The sequence below is a fragment of the Octodon degus genome, unplaced genomic scaffold (genome assembly GCF_000260255.1).
Source record: "Octodon degus isolate 3935 unplaced genomic scaffold, OctDeg1.0 scaffold00140, whole genome shotgun sequence".
Lineage (NCBI taxonomy): Eukaryota > Metazoa > Chordata > Mammalia > Rodentia > Octodontidae > Octodon > Octodon degus.
In genome coordinates, this window is record NW_004524716.1 from 6670605 (window position 1) to 6678289 (window position 7685).

The 7685-nt window shown below is 35.2% G+C and overlaps 1 protein-coding gene across 3 annotated transcripts in view; it reads right to left on the reverse strand.

Annotated features, from left to right (window-relative positions):
- Rap1a (RAP1A, member of RAS oncogene family) overlaps nucleotides 1–7685 on the reverse strand; it is an 80050-nt gene that overhangs the window by 23050 nt on the left and 49315 nt on the right. Inside the window, exons 1-2 of one of the 3 annotated variants that reach the window (XM_023701757.1) lie at nucleotides 6779–6849; nucleotides 5471–5594 (exon numbers count right to left, since the gene is read on the reverse strand). The exons of the other annotated variants lie outside the window; for them this stretch is intronic. The gene's annotated coding sequence lies outside the window, so the exon portion shown is untranslated. Of the gene's footprint in view, nucleotides 1–5470; nucleotides 5595–6778; nucleotides 6850–7685 lie in introns of those variants that run through there. 3 annotated transcript variants of the gene reach the window in all.

Genomic DNA, 7685 nt, shown 5'->3' on the forward strand with positions numbered 1-7685 from the left:
TTGAAACTGTCTCATTGCTATTTCGCAATAAAATTATGGGAAAAGAAAAAGAAAAAGAAAAAAGAAGTCTAGGTAGGAACAAAGTTTAATTAGGAACAAAGGTAAAGAAGAAAAAGTACACGACTGCTGCCAATTCTTTGAAATTCATTCCTTTAACAAAGATAAGAAAAAGAGGAAACTGTCATCGTGGCTAAAGTATGTGTCCCTAGGCTACAGAACTCCCTGCCTGAGCAGGAAGCGCAGTGCTGCAGGGCAAGGGGCTAGGAAGTACTACTCCAAGGTGAGGAGTTCACCTCCTGCAGCACCAGTTGGGTGCAAGGATAAGGAGTCTAGAATGAAACACACAACTCACATCTCTGCTCACGCTGAGGAGAAACATGGGATAGTGAAATGCGGAATATACCTTTACAAACTTAAAAACGTGTTCCAGAAACCTATCTGGTACTGTGACACACAGTGTGCCAGTCCCTGAATAACTGTGTGGGGCTGTCTGGGGGTCTGACCCCAGCACACCCATAAATGGCAATAGAAAAGGAGGGAGCGAGGAAGGAAGGGAAAGAAAGAACGGAAAATTGAGAGGGAAGAAATAGGTAGGTTTCCTGGACTTCTTGAAAAGCAACATAAGACAGGAAAACAGGAATATCTTTACACAACAGGAAAAAAATCAATACAGAAAGCTAGCTACAATAAATGTCTTCCAGAAATGAAAGTAAAGCTTTTTTTTCAGACTCCCCTTTTTTCAACTAGGTGAAAAGTCTACCAGCACAAACTTAAGAGTGAATGACAGTAAATCTAAAAGGTCTTTTTAAATCTTACCCATTAACATACCACAGAGTTTACATGTTATAGAGCTAAAATATATTATAACAATATTATAAGAGAAAGGAATGGAAATATATTGTTGAAGGTTTTTAGATTACATCTGAAATAGTACAGTATTTGAAACTTGTCCTGTGTTAAAGATTCATATTTTAAGTATGACAAAAACCACTAAAACAAATGTGAAAACTAAAAAAGCAAGCATGGATAATAAAACAGAGATAAACAAAACCTCTGGTAGGTCAGCAAGGTGATGAATATATTAATTAGCTTGTGTTAAAAAAGCTAATGTATGCATGTGTCAAAACACTGTAACCCACACATACTTGTAGCTCAAAAGAAAGCAAGAAAAACGCAAAGCAGTGGGCATGGTGGCCAGGCCTATAATCCCAGCACTCCAAAGGCTGCGGCAGAAGCACTGCCATAAATTCAAGGCCAGCCTGAACCAAATATAAGACCCTGTCTAAAAAACAAAAACAAAATAAAAGAATTCCAAAACCAAAAAAAGCAAGCAAAAGGAGGAGGAGGAGGAACAAGAGGAGGAAAAGGAGGAGAAAGAAGAAGGAAGGGGGGGAAGGAGGGGAGAGAGAGAGAGGGAGAGGGAGAGAGAGAGAGAGAAAGAATAGGAGAAACATAAACAGAAGGATTACAAAATTAAAAGGCAAACATCATTACATCAAATACAAATCATTAAACAATTCAAAAGCAAGATTAAAAAATTATGATTACTGTATATGTTGTTTTTTAAGAAACAAATTTTTAATTTAAAAATACAGGAAAAGTAGCATTTATTTGTATTAAATTTGCCTTGCTGGGAATATTACTAATTTACTGTCTACATTTAAAATGGAAGGAAACACTAAATTTCACCTAGAGAATAGTGAAAAAAAAGTTATTTGTTTTTTCTATATAGCTATTGGTGGTCTTATATGAAGACCACCTATTCCAGGAAGTTGGTACTTGAGGGCACTGAGACTGGCTGTTCTCAAACTGGATTCAGGTCCTCTTTGTACTCTTAAGTTCTCATGAGCATTTGTTTACATAGGTTCTCAAGAATGGATGTTGGATACTTTTCAAGTGTTTTTTCTGCTCTTGCAGCTTGTATTTAATATTGTACTAAGCTAGGTATAGTAGGTTCTAGTCTATGCAAAAGCAAGAAATAAAGCTGTTCTGCATTATACTGACATGATATAGAATGCAAATTTCAAGGAATATGCAAACATATTGCCAGACTATTAAAATTTAGCAAAATTGCAGGCTAAGAGTTTAATATAAACAAAGCAATTGTATATTTATGAACTGCTAAAGAACTGAAAAATGAAATAAAAATGCCATTTACAAAATCATCCAACAGGGCCGGGGAGATGGCTCAGTGAAATAAGCGCTTCGCTGGCAAGCGCAAGGGCCTGAGTTCAATCCCTGGTTCCGCAAAAAAAAAAAAAAAAAAATCACCCAACAGAAACTTAACCACAGTAGAATTTAACAAAATACATATGAGTTATATATTAAAAATACAAAAGATATGACAAATGTGAGGTCATGAATTCAATTCCTGATACAAAAAAATGTAATAATAAAAATAAAAATACAAATGATGGCTGAAATTACAGACCTGTAGAGATATATGCTATATTATGTTAAAATATTAATTCTCTTCATATTGATAGGCAGATTCAATGCAATCCCAATCAAGTTTCTTATTTTTGTGGAAGTAAAATGACTTTATCATTGATATGAAAATGTAAGTATAAGAGGTGATCAGAAACTATGGTGGATGTTAAAATACATATACTACAGAGGGAGGAAGGAGGGAAGGAGGAAGAGGATGAAAGAGTTAAGGTGTATAATGCATTTGTACAACTGCCCATGATGAATATAACTATGTACTGTAAACACGCACTGATAAAAATTAAAATATAATAAAGACACAATGACATTAAGCCCCCTCAAAATACTCTTGCTCTAACACAATTACCCAATCATCCTTGCCACCAACTCTGAGTGCCTTTAGGTGTGATCAAGCATACAGCGAATGCTGCTGCCCAGTGCCACCCAAAGGGAAAGGCAGGTTCATAAAGACATTATGGTGTGTTCTCATTAACTTATTCACAGGATGTAACTTCTGGTTCATTCCCCAAATCAACCCCCCCACAAAAGGCAAACATTTTGAATCAATTAAAGACACAGAGGCAGGCGCACCAGTATAGCTAAATACCTGAATGAGGATTACTGGGACTACTTGAGAAAAGTTCTAAGAACAATGGGATGTGTGTTCTGAGCAAGGGAGCGTATTCTGAGGGGAATTAATGGTAATGTGTCTTTTATCGTAATTTTAAGAAAATTACACAGTATTTTTTTAATACTACAAAACTCAATAGTTAACATGTTTTGAAAAAGAACAAAGTATTATACTGATTTTAAGATTTACTATAAAACTGTAGTAATACATATATTTTGGTATTGGAAAGAAAAAAAACTTGATGAAATGCAGCTGAATGAAGCCCAGAAGTAGAGTCAAGCATATATATGTTCGTTCATTTTTGATAAAAGTGTTAATCATCTCCTAAGGTGAATCCCAATTATCCTGTCCTCCTGGTATTCACACTTCATATAGTGCCTTCTCAATATTCATACCCTCGTGTACCTCCCTCCCAAATGAAATTAAGATTGTTCCTGTAACCAACAGAATATGGCAGATGTGATGACCTGACTTCTGAGTCTTGTTTCTAAAAGGCTTTGTAGCTTGTGCTATGTTAATCGCTTGGATCATGTGCTCTGAGGGAGCTCAATCACCATGTCACGAATACACCAAGCCAGCTCTTCATAGGCCCACCTACAGACAGACTGACTCCTCCTACCAATGGCCAGCATGCACATGTCAACCACGCAAGTGAACAAATCTTGTCAGGCCTTACTGTAAGTGTTGAAGCTTCAGGTCAGATCTCCAGCCAGAACCTTACATCAAGCTATTCCCAAGTCACTGGTTCCACAGAAACAGTGAGTCAACAAACAATTGTTTTAGGATAATAAGATTTTAGTTAACTTGTTACACAGCAACAGATCTTCTATACAGGGCCAAAAGGAAATCAGGGCATAAAAGTATTTTTGACAAGCTGTAACTTAACTTGTAAGGCTAAGGAAAAAAATAATTTCAACTATTATTTTTGTTCATAACAGCCACAGTCTAGAAGCAACCGAAGTATCCATCAAGATGTTAATGGATAAATTACTGTACGTCCAATTAACACAACACTACTCAAAAATAAAAAGGAATTGTTGATAAATACAACAAGAATATATCTCAAAAACAGTCAACAAAACAAGCGTGACAGAATGAATGCATATTGCATGATTACACCTATACAGAAATAGAAGAAAGATAAAACTGAGATACAGAGGCAGAAAGCTATTTGGAGTCAGTGGTATTTGATCAGGGTGAGGACTAGGACAGGGCATAAGAATACTCTTTAAGGTGACAGAAATTATCTTGTTTGGAGCAGTCATTGCATGTTTATACACATGTATCAAAACTTATTAAAGTGTACACTTATAATAAGTTTGTCTTATTACATGGAGATTATAAGTCAACATAGTTCATCTATGAAAATTCAATGGGGGGGATAAAATAAGGACCAGTCTACTATTAGCAAATATGTTGGCAAAAATGATCTTTTTTTTTTTTCTTTTCTTTTTCTGCAGAACCAGGGACTGAACTCAAGCCCTTGTGCTTGCCAGGGAAGCGCTTATTCCACTGAGCCATCTCCCTGGCCCCAAGATGATCATTTTGAACAACATATTTACTAATTATGTCCAAAATACTAGCTCTAGGTATCTGGGAAACAAAAATGAAAAATGTATTTTCTATCTTCAGTAAATTATTACAGAACAGAAAGAAATATGTTACAGTATCATATGAATGAAGTCAGTACACAAATAAAAGTAGGGAGTGAGAGAAGAACAAAGGAGCGGCCAGGACAGTTAAGTCAATTCTGAAGAAACAGCTTAAGCAAATACACTGACACATTAAATACGAAAGACCCAAAGAATATCATACAGTTTAGTGTGGCTAGAACATGGAGTTTAAAAAGAAGATGAAACTGGGTTTGAAGACTGATTTATGCTTGCAAAGACATGTGCCCTGTTAAATACAGCAGTTTACAATTTACCTGGTAAGCAAATAGAAAGAAATTAGGTTTTTGGAAAAAAGTTAATATGGTTAGATTTAAATTCTGAAAAGATAACTGACATTTTTTTTTTTTTTCCCCAGAATTAGGGATTAACTCAGGCCCTGGCGCTTGCCAGGCAAGCGCTTATTCTACTGAGCCATCTCCCTGGCCCCAACTGAGTTTTATGTAAGACAGACTGAACAAAGGAGACTTAAAGGCAGGAAGAATAGTTGGGAGGCTGCTGCTGGAGTTTGCATGGATGATAAACTCCATAGGGTGAAGGGGGATGGTGCTTTTCTGAAAGTACAATTGGCAAGTCTCTAAATGATCAGAATTATTATAAAGGAGAATACCTTTGAGTCATCTGGCTTGAGCAAATGAGTGAATTATGGCATATCTGCAATTTAAACAGGAAATACAAGACAAGATTGAAAACCAAAAACTACTACTACTACTACTAGCAAAATTAAGTCTAAGATTCTTACCATAAAGCACACAGCAGAATCTGCTAGCTACTTGACACAAGTGCAGAAGCACAGTGGACACAAACGGACTAGTATGTGGCAGCAATTCTCAAACCATCACAGTAAATGAGATCATCAAAGAGAACTTAATGCAGTAAAAAGAGAAACAGCTAAGAATGGAACCATGAAAAACAACCACATTTTACTACGAAGATGGAAGAAAAAAGGGAAGGTGGGGAACTCTGTGCTGGACCCTAGGCATTTTACACTTCCATCTGTATTAGGCAGTTCCCTCATTTCTATAAAAAATACTGAGAGTTAAAATATAAAAGCATACATTTTATGCAGAAATAGCCTCCTAAACTTAACCTCCTTTCTAAGCCTTTTAATACTGGGGATTGCTGCTATTTTAACAGTAAGTGATTTTACCACATCTCTAATTTAAAAGTATTCATTTTTCAAAAGGGAATCCTAATTTAGCAAGCTCATTTATATACCCCAAATGCCTCTGGCTTTTTTTAAGGTAACAGAAATTAGGGAAAAAAGCTCAGACATCATCAAATTAATTGGGGTGTTTTGTAACAACAAAGTACTTGGCCCTTGTTCTTTAAATTGAATGCTAAGATAACTCACATTCCAAAGCCATTTTTCATATACTGTAATGTGCAGAAAATTATTTTCTTTGTACCTAACAAATGCCTTGGGTTATAAATGTATACATGTACGCACATTTGCAAACAATACGAATAAGGTAGCTCATATGAGAAAACATATCCATAAATTATCAAAAATAATAATTGCAGCTAATATTTTCTTTTAAAAGGGAGTTAGTTCTCACTCATCACTGCCAACTTAGAAAACCACTCTGCTCTTCCAAGCAAGTCCCATGCCTTTTTATGGAAATCCCTTGTGCTTTGCACTCCCAACACAGCATCAGGAAGTTTCTTACTTTGGTTAAGATTTTCTGACAAATATACAGGACAAGAATAACCATCATACTATGTTTAAATTTTAAGTCACTCTTGAGTTCTTTATGATCTGAACCACAATACAAACTTCTTTATTTTTCTCTCCTTAAAACTATTTTATATTTCTCTCCTAAAACACATTTTGATACTCTGTGAAGTAGATAAACACCAATTTTATTGTTTTTGTATTTTAAAACCATGTAAAGGATTACATGACAAAAGTTTTTCCTGCACAACTGAGCCTACTATGTAAAATCCATTAAAAGTTTAGTTACATTGCGAAATCCTGGAGGAAAAATCTTTCTACATTAGGAACACAGACTGATGGTTATCTCCAAATATTTACAGATATAATAAATACTTTTAAATCCACAAGTGTAGCTAAGGGGTGTTGCTCAGTAGGTGAACACCTGCCTAGCATGCATAGAGCCCTGTGTTAAGCAACAAAACCCAAGGAAGTGAGCACAGCACTCTGAGGAACGAAAACAGATACAGAAAACATGATTAATATGTAACTTTCTAAAAAAGTCAGTTGCAAAAAAAAAAAAAGTCAGTTGCATAGTACATGGTAATGAACATTCAACTTCTGATAGTATAAAATTCTGTATCTCACTGAAAGAATTCTCCATTCTGATACCTTCTCTTTTTACCTTTCCAATCTTCTCAAGGATGGTATACTTTGAAAGACTGTACATAGAGATAAGTTGATCAGACACAATGTTCAGGTGTCCCATGGTATAAATGAGGGGTCAGTTCTAAGAATACTTCTGTACATTCCAGATATCAAAATCTATAGATACTCAAGTTCCTTAAACTATAAAATTGTACTATAATTGCATATACACTATATACATCTTCCCATGTACTTTAAATCATCTCTATATTATTTACAATACTAATTCAATATAAAGTTATTATACTGTTCTATTTAGGGAAGGACAAATTTTTTTTGCATGTGTTCATTACACATGTAACCTCTGAGTATCTTTTGATCACCTGTGGATTGAGCTCATGGATGTACAACCCGAGGATACGGAAAGTCAATTATTTTTGCATCAGAGAACATAATGCTCCAAAAGCCTAAATTGCTTATTATCTGGTTCCTTAAAGAAAAAGTCTGCTTATCTCTGCACTACATTTATCAGAGGAAATACTAATTTAACATTCGATAACTGGGCAAGAAAAAGGTAACAAATGTTAGAAGTACAACTAAACAATTAACTGTAATAAGTACTACTTCATTACCACGTGTAAAATACTGGAATATA